Here is a 15,229-nt window from a genome sequence, read left to right as displayed (position 1 = left end):
TAAACCATAATGGAAAACAATTTGAAAAAGAATGTATATATATGTATAACTGAGTCACTTTGCTGTACAGCAGTAATTAACACAGCATTGTAATTCAACTATACTTTAATAAAAAATAAATTAAAAAAATAAAATATGATCCTTCTATACAGTAGTTGTTCAAAACCTTATTCATACAATCTGAAGGGAGGAGCACAAAACTGGCTATTATTAAGAACTGAAATTGTTTCAGGTCTACTGTGTTAAATCTTTTAAGAAGATGGGAAACTCACCTGTTGGAACTAAGCATGGTGCTATTTCTTCTTTCATTTATGATTTATTTCTACTAACATTCATTGTGTGCTGACTGTTCCAGTAAGTTTCCTGATCCCCAGAATCTAACCAGCTGGTGTCAGTGATGGGGGATGGGGGATACAGCCATCAAACAAAGAAACGCAATTCAGAATCACAGGGGTTTGATAGAAGTCTGTACAAGATATCTAGGCATAAAGTATTTTTAATGTCAACAGAGCCTTTGGTAATAATCAAGGTTAAACTCCCTTATTTAACAAATTAAAAACAAAACAAAACAAAACTGAGGCCCAGAGAGATAAAGTGGATGGCTTAAGGTTATATAGGTATTTAATGGAAGAGCTAGTCCTAGAATCCAGTTATTTTGATCTGTAACCTCAGCTGGGTACATGGAAAAAGTGTGAGCTGAGGGATTTGAATAAGAGGTGAGATGGAATTACACGTGGGAAATTTAGAAAACCTGTGGATTTTTCCCTGGTCAGTATTGGGGGTGAGGGAACACCGTGGTACAGGAAGAAAGTGTGTTGCTTGTTAGGAAGTTCAGGCTATACACTTATCTATGACCCCATACACAGAGTGCATCCATAGAAAGATAATCTAATACACTAAAAATACTGCATCCATATATTTGTTTAACACATTATGATTTTCAGTGGTATGTTGCACCATCATCTCATCTGATGTTTGAAAGAGTCCTCTGAGGCGTGCTGAAAGGGCATCCTTATACCTGTTTTGCAGACAAGCAAATTGAAGTGCAGGAAGTCACACAGCTACTAAGGTGAGAAATTCAGCGTTATAAATGTCCATCGACAGAGGAATGGATAAAGAAGATAAGGTACATATATAAAATGGAATTTACTCAGTCTTTTAAAAGAAAGAAATAATGCCATTTACAGCAGCATAGATGCATCTAGAGATTGTCATACTGAGTGAAGTAAGTCAGACAAAGAGAAATATCGTATGATATCCCTTACACGCAGAATCTAAAAAAAAGGACTTATTCACAAAACAGAAACAGACTCACAGGCTTAGAGAACAAACTTATGGTTATGAGGGGGGAAGGGTGGGTGGAAGGGATAATTAAGGAGTTTGGGATCGACATGTACACACTGCCATATTTAAAATTGATAACCAACAAGGACCTACTGTACAGCACAGGGAACTCTGCTTAATGTTATGTGGCAGCCTGGATGGGAGGGGAGTTTGGGGGAGAATGGATGCATGTGTATCTATGGCTGAGTCGCTTTGCTGTACGCCTGAAACTATCACAACATTGGCTATACTCCAATATAAAATAAAAAGTTTTTAAAAAAAAAGGAAAGAAACTCAGGGTTAGAACACCTGGAATGCTTCTAGTCCAATGCTCTCCCTGTGATACCATGTATATAACAAGCATGGGACAAGAGTGGCTAACCAAGTGCATCATGTGATTATTTTACAGATGCATTGTGAGAGGTTTCTATGTATCCTGAGAATAATTGGAACCACACTTTTTGGAGTTTCTCTACTCCTTGGAATCACAGCTGCTTATATTGTTGGCTACCAATTTATCCAAACAGATAATTACTATTTCTCTTTTGGACTATATGGTGCCTTTTTAGCATCACACCTCATCATCCAAAGCCTGTTTGCCTTTTTGGAGCACCGAAAAATGAAAAAATACTGAAATATCCCCATTAACTTGAACAAAACTGTTGCTCTTTGCATTGCTGCGTATCAAGAAGATCCAGACTACTTACGGAAATGTCTGCAATCTGTGAAAAGGCTAACCTACCCTGGAATTAAAGTTGTCATGGTCACAGTTGGAAACTCAAAAGATGACCTTTACATGATGGACATCTTCAGCAAAGTCATGGGCAGGGATAAATCAGCCACTTATATCTGGAAGAACAACTTTCATGTGAAAGGTCCTGGTGAGATGGATGAGTTACATAAAGAAAGCTCACAACATGTCACCCAGTTGGTGTTGTCCAACAGACATTTTTGCATCATGCAAAAATGGGGTGGAAAAAAAGAAGTCATGTACATGGCTTTCAGAGCACTGGGATGAAGTGTGGACTATGTACACGTAGGTTTCCACATCTTCCAGGACAAACATACGTTTAAATAAAGCATCTTTTGTATCTCTCCAGTCATATGCTATGACTTGTCCTATGACACAGTACTCCTTTCAGTTCATCTGAAAACAGCATGACTGTTGAAAGCACATTCCAAAAGAGAGAAAAAAAAATCTTATGAAATGGTTAAGACAATGAAAATGCTTAACTTGTACAGTGTTATTGGTTGGAAATCAAGATTATTTTGAACAGGAGACTCATCCTTCCTTCTCTTCCTGTATCTTACCTTTTCTTCCACCTTGGATGTGCCAAGTCAAGTACAACATTATTTTCCACAATCTTAAAATCACCAGCCTTGCAAAAAAATAGTGTCTGTCCCAGCAGAAGTGTCTTGAGAAAATCTGCAGGCCCAAGGAAATGTTTCACAGAGAAGGCAAAATGTGAGAATGGAGAAAAACAATTTTTTTTTTTAGCGGTACGCGGGCCTCTCACTGTTATGGCCTCTCCCGTTGCAGAGCACAGGCTCCGGACGCACAGGCTCAGTGGCCATGGCTCACGGGCCCAGCTGCTGCGAGGCATATGGGATCTTCCCGAACCGGGACACGAACCCGTGTCCCTGCATCGGCAGGCGGACTCTCAACCACTACGCCACCAGGGAAGCCTGATAAAACAATTTTGATTTAGCAGAATAAGGAATTCAAAATTTAGACACAGAGAAGAATAGGAAAATGAAAAAGGGTGGGGGAGATCAACTTTCCAGAGCAAAACCTAAGTCATGTTTATTTCACTTTCCAAACAGCATTACCTCATTCACTGCAACTTGAACTTTGAAAACATTTGTGATGTCGTTTGCTTGCATGAAAATCAGACAGGCTGTGTCTCTCATTAATTCCCTGCCTGCACACTCTTGGGTTTCTCCTCTCCTAGCTGTCATTGAGGTTGTCTTTTGTAGAATGTTAGTAGGGTTCCTGTGAGTTTTCTTCCTTTTTTTCTTTTTTTTTTGTTTTTTAATTTTATTTAATTTTATTTTTTTACACAGCAGTTTCTTACTAGTTATTTATTTTATACCTATTACTGTATATATGTCAATCCCAATCTCCCAATTCATTCCACCACCCACTCCCTGCTTTCCCCCCTTGTTTTCCATACATTTGTTCTCTACATCTGTGTCTCTATTTCTGCCTTGCAAACCAGTTCATCTGTACCATTTTTCTTTTTTTTTTCTTTTCTTTTTTTTTTTTAACATCTTTATTGGAGTATAATTGCTTTACAATGGTGTGCTAGCTTCTGCTTTATAAAAAAGTGAATCAGTTATACATATACATATGTTCCCGTATCTCTTCCCTCTTGTACAATTTTTCTAGATTCCACATGTATGCATTAATATATGACATTTGTTTTTCCCTTTCTGACTTACTTCACTAGGTATGACAGTCTCTAGGTCCACCCACATCTCTACAAATGACCCACTTTTGCTCCTTTTTATAGCCTAGTAATATTCCATTGTATATATGTGCCACATCTTCTTTATCCATTTATCTGTCGATGGGCATTTAGGTTGCTTCCATGACCTGGCTATTGTAAATAGTGCTGCAATGAACATTGGGGTGCATGTGTCTTTTTGAGTTATGGTTTTCTCTGAGTATATGCCCAGTAGTGAGATTGCTGGGTCATATGGTAATTCTATTTTTAGTTTTTTACAGAACCTCCATACTGTTCTCCATAGTGGCTGTATCAATTTACATTCCCACCAACAGTGCAAGAGGGTTCCTTTTTCTACACATCCTCTCCAGCATTTGTTGTTTGTAGATTTTCTGATGATGCCCATGCTAACCAGTGTGAGGTAATATGTCATTGTAGTTTTGATTTGCATTTCTCTAATAATTAGTGATGTAGAGCATATTTTCATGTGCCTCTTGGCCATCTGTACGTCTTCTTTGGAGAAATATCCATTTAGGCCTTCTGCCCATTTTTTGATTGGGTTGTTTGATTTTTTAACATTGAGCTGCATGAGCTGTTTATATATTTGGGAGATTAATCCTTTGTCCATTGATTGGTTGCAAATATTTTCTCCCACTCTGGGGGTTGTCTTTTTGTCTTGTTTATGGTTTCCTTTATTGTGCAAGAGCTTTTAAGTTTCATTAAGTCCATTTGTTTATTTTTGTTCTTATTTCCATTTCTCTAGTAAGTGGATCAAAAAGGATCTTGCTTTAATTTATGTCATAGAGTGTTCTTCCTATGTTTTCCTCTAAGAGTTTTATAGAGTCTGGCCTTACATTTTGGTCTTTAATCCATTTTGAGTTTATTTTTGTGCATGGTGTTTGGGAGTGCTCTAATTTCATTCTTGTACATGTAGCTGTCCAGTTTTCCCAGCACCATTTATTGAAGAGACTGTCTTTTCCCCATTGTATATCCTTGCCTCCTTTGCCATGGATTAGTTGACCATAGGTGCGTGGGTTTATCTCTGGGCTTTCTATCCTGTTCCACTGATCTATATTTATGTATTTGTGCCACTACCATACTGTCTCAATTACTGTAGCTTTGTAGTATAGTCTGAAATCTGGGAGCCTGATTCCTCCAGCTCCATTTTTTTTTTTTTTTTTTTGCGGTATGCGCATCCCTCACTGTTGTGACCTCTCCTGCTGCAGAGCATAGGCTCTGGACGCGCAGGCTCAGCAGCCATGGCTCACGGGCCCATCCGCTCCGTGGCATGTGGGATCTTCCCGGACCGGGGCACAAACCCGTGTCCCCTGCATCGGCAGGTGGACTCTCAACCACTGCGCCACCAGGGAAGCCCTCCAGCTCCATTTTTTTCCCTCAAGATTGCTTTGACTATTCAGGGTCTTTTTTGCCTCCATACAAATTTTAAGATTTTTTGTTCTAGTTCTGTAAAAAATGCCATTGGTAATTTGATAGGGATTGCACTGAATCTGTAGATTGCTTTGGATAGTATAGTCATTTTCACAATATTGACTCTTTTAATCCAAGAACATGGTATATCTCCCCATCTGTTTGTGTCATCTTTGATTTCTTTCATCAGTGTCTTATAGTTTTCTGCTTACAGGTCTTTTGTCTTCTTAGGTAGCTTTATTCCTAGGTATTTTATTCTTTTTGTTGCAGTAGTGAATGGGATTGTTTCCTTAATTTCTCTTTCTGATCTTTTGTTGTTAGTGTATAGGAATGCAAGAGATTTCTGTGCATTAATTTTGTATCCTGCAATTTTACCAAATTCTTTGATTACCTCTAGTCGTTTTCTGGTGGCATCTTTAGGATTTTCTATGTATAGTATCACTTCACCTGCAAAGAGTAACAATTTTACTTCTCCTTTTCCAATCTGTGTTACTTTTATTTCTTTTTCTCCTCTTATTGCCATGGCTAGGACTTCCAAAACTTTGTTGAATAATAGTGGCGAGAGTGGACATCCTTGTCTTGCTCATGATCTTAGAGGAAGTGCTTTCAGTTTTTCACCATTGAGAACAATGTTTACTGTAGGTTTGTCATATATGTCCTTTATTATGTTGAGGTAAGATCCCTCTATGCCCACTTTCTAGAGAGTTTTTATCATAAATGGGTGTTGAATTTTGTCAAAAGCTTTTTCTGCATCTATTGAGGTTATCATACGTTTTTTATCCTTCCGTTTGTTAATATGGTGTATCACATTGATTGATTTGCATATATTGATGAATCCTTGCATCCCTGGGATAAATCCCACTTGATCATGGTGTATGATCCTTTTAATGTGTTGTTGGATTCTGTTTGCTGGTATTTTGTTGAGGATTTTTCATCTATATTCATCAGTGATATTGGTCTGTAATTTTCTTTTTTTGAAGTATTTTTGTCTGGTTTTGGTATCAGGGTGATGGTGGCCTCATAGAATGAGTTGGGAGTGTTCTTTCCTCTGCAATTTTTTGGAAGAGTTTGAGAAGGATGAGTGTGAGCTCTTCTCTAAATGTTTGATAGAATTCACCTGTGAAGCTATCTGGTCCTAGATTTTGTTTGTTGGAAGGTTTTTAATCACAGCTTCAATTTCAGTGCTTGTGATTGGTCTGTTCATATTTTCTGTTTCTTCCTGGTTCAGTGTTGGAAGGTTATATCTTTCTAAGAATTTTTCCATTTCTTCCAGGTTGTCCATTTTATTGGCATAGAGTTGCTTATAGTAGTCTCTTATGAAGCTTTGTATATCTGCGGTGCCCATTGTAACTTCTTTTTCATTTCTAATTTTATTGATTTGAGTCCTCTCCCTCTTTTTCTTGATGAGTCTGGCTAAAGGTTTATCAATTTTGTTTATCTTCTCAAAGAACCAGCTTTTAGTTTTATTGATCTTTGCTATTGTTTTCTTTGTTTCTATTTCATTTATTTCTGCTCTGATCTTTATGATTTCTTTCCTTCTACTAACTTTGGGTTTTATTTTTTCTTCTTTCTCTAGTTCCTTTAGGTGTAAGGTTAAATTGTTTATTTGAGATTTTTCTTTTCTCTTGAAGTAGACTTGTATTGCTATAAACTTCCCTCTTGGAACTTCTTTTGCTGCATCCCATAGGTTTTGGATAGTCATGTTTTCATCGTCATTTGTCTCTAGGTATTTTTTTTTATTTCATCTTTGATTTCTTCTGATAAAATCTCTTGGTTATTTAGTAACATATTCTTTAGCCTCCATGTGTTTGTGTTTATTACTTTTTTTCCCTGTAACTGATTTCTAATCTCATAGTGTTGTGGTCAGAAAAGATGCTTGATATGATTTCAATTTTCTTAAATTTACCGAGACTTGATTTGTGACCCAAGATGTGATATATCCTGAAGAATGTTCCATGCACACTTGAGAAGAAAGTGTAGTCTGCTGTTTTCGGATGGAATGTCCTATAAATATCAATTAAATCTATCAGATCTCCTGTGTCATTTAAAGCTTGTATTTCCTTATTAATTTTCTCTCTGGATGATCTGTCCATTTGTGTAGATGATCTGTCCATTGGTGTAAGTGAGTTGTTAAAGTCCCCTACTATTATTGTGTTACTGTCGATTTCCTCTTTTATAGCTGTTAGCATTTGCCTTATGTATTGAGGTGCTCCTATGCTGGGTGCATAAATATTCATAATTGTTATATCTTCTTCTTGGATTGACCCCTTGATCAATATGTAGTGTCCTTCCTTGTCTCTTATAACATTCTTTATTTTAAAGTCTATTTTGTCTGATATGAGAATTGCTACTCCAGCTTTCTTTTGATTTCCATTTGAATGGAATATCTTTTTCCATCCCCTCACTTTCAGTCTGTATGTATCTCTAGGTCTAAAGTGGGTCTCTTGTAGACAGCATGTATATGGGTTTTGTTTTTGTATCCATCCAGTGAGCCTGTGTCTTTTGGTTGGGGCATTTAACCCATTCACATTTATGGTGATTATCAGTATGTATGTTACTATTACCATTTTCTTAATTTTGGGGGGTTTGTTTTTGTAGGTCCTTATCATCTCTTGTGTTTCCCACTTAGAGAAGTTCCTTTAGCATTTGTTGTAGAGCTGGTTTAGTGGTGCTGAATTCTTTTAGCTTTTGTTTGTCTGGAAAGCTTTTGATTTCGCCCTCGAATCTGAATGAGATCCTTGCTGGGTAGAGTAATCTTGATTGTACATTCTTCCCTTTCATCACTTTAAATATATCGTGCCACTCCCTCTGGCTTGTAGAGTTTCTGCTGAGAAATCAGCAGTTAACCTTATGGGAATTCCCTTGTATGTTATTTGTCGTTTTCCCCTTGTTGCTTTTAATACTTTTTCTGTCTTTAATTTTTGTCAATTTGATTACTATGTGTCTCGGCGTGTTTCACCTTGGGTTTATCCTGCCTGGGACTCTGCACTTTCTGGACTTGGGTGGCAGCTATTTCCTTTCCCATATTAGGGAAGTTTTCAACTATAATATCTTCAAATATTTTCTTGGGTCCTTTCTCTCTCTCTTCTTCTGGGATCCCTATAATGCGAATGTTGGTGCATTTAATGTTGTCCCAGTGGTCTCTTAGATGTCTTCATTTCCTTTCATTCTTTTTTCTTTATTCTGTTCCACAGCAGTGAATTCCACCATTCTGTCTTCCAGGTCACTTATCCGTTCCTCTGCCTCAGTTATTCTGCTATTGATTCCTTCTAGTGCATTTTTCATTTCACTTATTGTATTGTTCATCTCTGTTTGTTTGTTTTTTAATTCTTCTAGGTGTTTGTTCTTTAATTCTTCTAGGTCTTTGTTAAACATTTCTTGCATCTTCTTGATCTTTGCCTCCATTCTTTTTCCGAGGTTCTGGATCATCTTCACTATCATTATTCTGAATTCTTTTTCTGGAAGGTTGCTTATCTCCACTTCATTTAGTTGGTTTTCTGGGGTTTCATTTGTTCCTTCATCTGGTAGATAGTCTTCTGCTTTTTCACTTTGTCTATCTGTGAATGTGGTTTTCATTTCACAGGCTGCAGGATTGTAGTTCTTCTTGCTTCTGCTGTCTGCCCTCTGGGGGATGAGGCTATCTAAGAGGCTTGTGCACATTTCCTGATGGGAGGAACTGGTGGTGGTTAGAGCTGGGTGTTGCTCTGGTGGGCAGAGCTCAGTAAAACTTTAATCTGCTTTTCTGTTGATGGGTGGAGCTGAGTTCCCTCCCTATTGTTTTTTTGGCCTGGAGCAGCCCAGCACTGGAGGCTACAGGCCCTTTGGTGGGGCTAATGGCAGACTCTGGGAGGGCTCATACCAAGGAGTTCTTCCCAGAACTTCTGCTACCAGTGTCCTTCCTGTCAGTGAGCCACAGCCACCCCCTGCCTCTGCAGGAGGCCATCCAACACTAGCAGATAGGTCTGGTTCAGTCTCCTATGTGGTCACTGCTCCTTCCCCCTGGGTCCTGATGCACACACTATTTTGTGTGTGCCCTCCAAGAATGGAGTCTCTGTTTCCCCTAGTCCTGTCAAAGTCCTGAAATCAAATCCCACTAGCCTTCAAAGTCTTATTCTCTGGGAATTCCTCCTCCTGTTGCCAGACTCCCAGGTTGGGAAGCCTGATGTCAGCCTCAGAACCTTCACTCCAGTGGGTGGGCTTCTGTTGTATAAGTGTTCTCCAGTTTGTGGGTCACCCACCCAGCAGTTATGGGGTTTGCTTTTATTGTGATTGCATTGCTCCTACCATCTCATTGTGGCTCCTCCCTTGTCTTTGGATGTGGGGTATCTTTTTTTGGTGATTTCCAGTGTCTTCCTGTCGATGATTGTTCAGTAGTTAGTTGTGATTCTGGTGCTCTTGCAAGAGGGAGTGAGCGCACGTCCTTCTACTCCACCATCTTCAACCAATCTCTCCTGTGAGTTTTCTAGTTGTAATTTTCTGCAGATACTTTATTATATTTTGGTCATAATAATATCAAGAAGGGAGAAATGTCTCTGGCTTACAAAATCCACCGGACACTCTTAGCCTTCTGTTGAAAGTAAAATTCTAGTTTTCAGAGGACCCATCATATTTTTAATGGGTCTTTATGGGCATGAAGTGATGCCCAGTGGATCTCTTTGTGTAATGGGATAAAAATGGACTCTGGCTTTAATGTCAATTGACTGAGATTCTAATCACAGTTGTTAGTAGGTTGTTGACCTTGAGCAAGACCACCTCCCAAACCTTGGATATCTGGATACAAGAAACTAATCTCATAAAGGGTTTGAGATAATTATTTCAAATCATGTATCCAAAGTGGCTTAACAAAAGTTGTTAATAATGGTATTGTTAATATTATTAAAAAGTTTGCTGACAATACTATTGTTATGTTCTTATATGATCATCTAGTCCTTACTTCAAAACTATAGTACATGTCAATGCCCACCACACAGTGAGTTCAGTTAATCTCTGAAGAGTTTTGAAACATTTCTTAAGTTGATGCTATCTGCATATTAATCTCCCTTCTAAGGAGTTGATAGAATTTCACTCCCAAGTTCTTCTAATTTCTAGAACTATCACAATTTAGGTAGTTGTAATTAACTCAGGACATTTTTACATGTTTGCCTTTTGCAACCTCAGGCCCAGATGAGAAAATAAAATGAAATATTTAAAGCAAGGGATGACTTGGAAACTTGCAGAGGATTTGAAGAATGAAACCTAAAAGGAGAGAACATCTATTTTGATATTTTCCCTTTAATTCTGGTTAAAACTGTCATTACATTTGTTATTTCTAATCAAGAAGTCATTGTGTGGGGTTTCCTTTTTTTTTTTTTTTTTTAAACCTGCTCTTCCCAAATCTACATCTCCCATCTTTTTTGTTTTGAATTTTGCTTGTATTCTTGACAATTTGACATTGTACCTGTCCAGGAAAAAATAATATAAAATATGAAATGTTAGAATAGCCTTCCTGCTACAGACCTAACCAGGCTTGAGAAATTTCCTTCCTTCAGATAGACTGACCCTAGCAGCACTGTTAACTGGGCCCTGAATCCTTTGTAGACTCTCAGGCCATTCCAACCACCTAAACAGGGTAAAAAAATATTTTGGCATTCTGAGACCAGTAAATTCCATTCGGTCATCCCTCATCAAATCCCCAGATACTTAACCATCCTCGCCCTATAGCAGTGGAAATTTCTAAAATTTAAATATATGTATAACAGATTTACTTTGCTGTACACCTGAAATTAACACAACATTGTAAATCAACTATACTTCAATAAATATTGAATAGAAAATACACTCTCATCTTCCATTCTGTCTGACCCAAGGTCCAAGAGTTGCAGAGCAGAAGCCACAGAAAGACGAAAGGGGAGGAGTTGAGGTTATTGACTCCTGAGCATTACAAGTGATTGAATGTGGAGTTCAAGTTGGTTCGGGATGGAAGGAAGCAAAGTTCAGGTGCTAATACACAAGAGAGAATGGGGGTAGGGGAAGAAATTGACCATCTGCTCATACTTGCTAACTTGGCTAGAGAACACTGTTTAACTGTGCAGAGAGATGGCCAGAATGATTGGTTTCCAGTTGCAGCTGGATCCTCAGCACTGGTCAGCATTCTTTTCATTTGATTTGATCTTGAGTAAATGTTTTGCTTATTGTTCTCATGTCTATTATTTCATATTTTCACCACTTTGCCAAGGCTTTACCCAAACTACTCCCTGCTTAACTACCTGTGATCTTGCCTCCTGTGAAAGAGAATATCAAAAATACATGCTCTGAAGGCTGTCAAGATCTTCTTTACTCTCTCCTGATTACAGTTTCAAAGGTACCATTCCTATCTCAAGAGTAACCTTCCATCTACTCTCCTGGGCTCTCTGGGTAGGCATCCTCTGGTCTATTCCAGGCCAATCTTTATCAATTATCACCTCTTCCTCTAACTCTCTCAGCTGTCATTTCTAGTATTCTCTACTGACTACTGTCTCAGTTTTATAGCCCCTCAAATAATTAATACTGACCTGGAATATTGAGGGAAGATTTAATCTAGGATAAATGCAATGTGGTAGAGAATTCATCTGTGATGCAAGTGGCTCCTTTCAGAGACAGAGAAGATAGACAAACAGAAGAAGAAAAATAATAAAATGACAAAACAAAGATGTGGAGAATGAGAAATAAAGAGGAGGATGAGGAAGATTTTCTTAATTTTGAATCAAAGTATTTTCTGGAGAAACTTTTTTTTTTTTTCAAAGAAGGACAGATTCTGTTCTGTCTAGATATGGCTCAAGGTAGGGCAAAAGTCTTTCTTATCTTTTCAAATTAGTATTTATGTTAGCTTTTTTATTTGCCAAAATAACACATGATTAGGGCAGTGTGTTTTTTAAAAATGTAGAAAATCACAATGAGCAAAATTAAAATCATCTGCAGCAAATACTTGACTGAAACATAGATTGTCAAATATAATACTTTCTAGCATATATCTCTCTTCTTTCCCCTTCTTTTTTTAAAATTTAATTTAATTTTTTAAATTTATTTTTTAATTGATATATAATTGCTTTACAATGCTGTGTTAGTTTCTGCTGTACAATGAAGTGCATCAGCTATATGTATACCTGTATCTCCTCCCTCTTGGGCCTCCCTCTCCCACCCCCCTCCCACCCACCTAGGTCATTATAGAGCACCAAGCTGAACTCCCTGTGCTGTACAGCAGATTCCCACTAGCTACCTATTTTACACATGGTACTATTTCCTCTTCATTTATTTGGTCTTATAGGTTTTTACCATGATCCTTCATCTCTGACTTTTTTTGTTGCTTCATTTTTTTTGTTTGTTTGTTTTTTGTTTATGGGTGGGATTGCGTTCCTGTCTTACTAGTTGTTTGGCCTGAAGTTTCCAGCACTGGAGTTTGTAGGCTGTTGGGTAGAGCTGGGTCTTGGTGCCGAGATGAGGACCTCTAGGAGACCTCACTCCGATGAATATTCCCTGGGGTCTGAGGTTCTCTGTTAGTCCAGTGGTTTGGACTCAGAGCTCCCACTGCAGAAGCTCAGGCCCGACCCCCAGCTCATGAACCAATATCCCACAAGCCACACAGGGCGGCAAAAAAAAAAAAAAAGAAAAAGAAAAAAGGAGCAGAACAATAACAAAGGGTAAAAAATAAAATAAGATTAGAAAACTAACAGGTATGTTAGAAAAAATAAAAATATAGATGAAACAACAACTGGAAGGTAAAACAGTCCCCTTCTTTTTAAAACAAAAATTTGAGGGACTTCCCTGGCAGTCCAGTGGTTAAGACTTTACCTTCCAATGCAGGGGATGTGGGTTCAATCCCTAGTCGGTGATCCCTAAGATCTCACACACCTTGTGGCCAAAGAACCAAAAAGTAAAACAGAAGCAATATTGTAACAAATTCAATAAAGACTTTAAAAATGGTCCACACCAAAAAATATCTTTAAAAGAAGAAATTTTAAATTATGTTATACTTGCCTTTTTGCATCATTTTTAATCTACAATATCAGAAGACTTTAAGTATCCTGTGACATCTAGATTATTTAATTGCTTTAACATATCTCCTATCACTGAACGTGGATTTTACAATGTAAATGGCTATCAGTCTGTGTGATGAAAGAGAAAAATTATCTCATGACGTGTGCATTAGGGATTTCCCAGGTGGAAAATATACAATACTGTAAATATGAACATTTTCTAAAAGGAAAGTATATAGGAGACAACTTTATTATTAACTTAATCGGGTAGCAACCTACATATCCAAGATTCATTGAGCAGGAGTAAAGTAAGACTGAATCATTCATAATAGTAGAGTTGACCCTCATTATTTATGAATTCTGTATTTGTAAATTAACCTACTCACTAAATTGTATTCGCTACCCCAAAATCAACAGTTGCAGTGCTTTTGTAGTCATTTGCAGACATGTGCAGAGTGGCAAAAGATTTGATTTGCCCAATGTGCACGTTCCCTACTAAAGTCAAACAAGATTATGCTTGCCTTCTTGTCTCAGCTTTTAGACAGTAAACGAATAACATCTTTAGTTTATTTAATACCATGTTTTTGTTCAAAATGGTCCCCAACTGCAGCGTCAAAGTGCTATACAGGGTTCGTAACACACGAAGACTATAATTGCCTTATGGAGAAAATAGGTTTGTTAGATGAGCTTTACTGAGGCATGAGTTATAGTGTAGTTATAGTTAGACATGAGTTCACTGTTAATGAATCGTGTGTGTGTGTGTGTGTGTGTGTGTGTGTGTGTATGTGTGTGTGTGTGTGTGTTTTAAAACAGAAGCACAAATAAAAAAAGTTTAGACATTAATCACTAGACAAAAATATTGTGATCAGAGGCTTGGAGGACTCTAATCCTATATTTCCGCTGAAAGCAAATTTTGATATTTGCTAATTCATTGTTCATAGAAACTTGGTAGAACATAGCTACTGTGAATAATGAGAATTGAATGTATATAATATTTGATTGGTTCCTGTTCTATATAGGAAGTCTAAGAGTAACTTAAATATTCTGAGGGCCGATGTTGAGAATGTTATATAATATGTTTCTTTGTATTCTTCATTTTATAGGATAAGATTAAGAGCACATTGAACTAGGAAAGGGAAAATCTGAATCTAGATTTAACTTAGTTGTTTAGCTTGGTGTTTAAGGGCCACCATTATAGGATTTCCTGATTCCCTTTTTTAGAATAAGAATTCCAAACATTTGGAATAAGGGTATTTCATTGCTTAAGACTTAGAGGTGACAACATTTGGTTTCTCACTTTTCCAGCTGGCTTGTCACCTTTGCCTTACACCTTCTATAAACTTCACTTATGTTTAAGCCTTCCTAAAAAGGAAAGGAGAATAACCAAATGATTCCTTTTTAAAAATTCAATGTTTTGAAGATATTCTAGGTTGAGCAGAGACAAGAATTATTTTATAAAAATTTGGGTAATTCATTCTACCAAAGAAGGAATATATCTTCCTAATCTCTTTAAAGAAGAGTAATAAAGAAATGCCAAATTGTTTAGGTGTCCAGAAGTAGAGGCTTTCCATTGGCTAGATTTGAGATCTTATACCATAAAGCAAATACTATAAGAGAGGATTGTCCTCCCCATTCCCCATCTCTCTCCCAAAAGAAAGATTATCTTTTTTTTTTCCTGTGAGGACATTTTTTTTTTCTGAAATTATTTTACTCATTAATGTCAAATGGGCTTTTTAGCTCTAACGTTCTTAGATTTTATGATTTTGTACTTGCCACTCCCATCATTCGCCATTATGTATTTGCTGCTTAATCTGAAGCTGGTAAGTTTAGCTGCATGCTTACATGTAAATTCCATTTATCCAGAATGCAAATAAATAGAAAAAGATTTTTTTTAATGAAAATATCATGTAATATTGATAAAGTCCTAGAAGTCTGTTTAATATAATTAGTGACCATGCGCTGTGAATTTTGATTGAGCTTTTGGTCAACTGTATGCAATATTCTATTTTCGTTAAGGTGTTTTTTTTTTTTTTTTTTTTT

At 37.3% G+C, this 15,229-nt stretch overlaps 1 pseudogene; it reads left to right on the top strand.

Annotated features, from left to right (window-relative positions):
• Window positions 1-1,732: 1,732 nt before the first annotated feature.
• The window catches only part of LOC103090244 (hyaluronan synthase 2-like), a 23,239-nt pseudogene continuing 9,742 nt past the window's right edge, over window positions 1,733-15,229 (top strand).

The sequence above is a fragment of the Lipotes vexillifer genome, unplaced genomic scaffold (assembly GCF_000442215.2).
Source record: "Lipotes vexillifer unplaced genomic scaffold, Lipotes_vexillifer_v1.1 scaffold855, whole genome shotgun sequence".
Classification (NCBI taxonomy): domain Eukaryota; kingdom Metazoa; phylum Chordata; class Mammalia; order Artiodactyla; family Lipotidae; genus Lipotes; species Lipotes vexillifer.
Note: the sequence above shows the minus strand (reverse complement) of the source record. Positions and strands in the feature narration are given on the sequence as shown.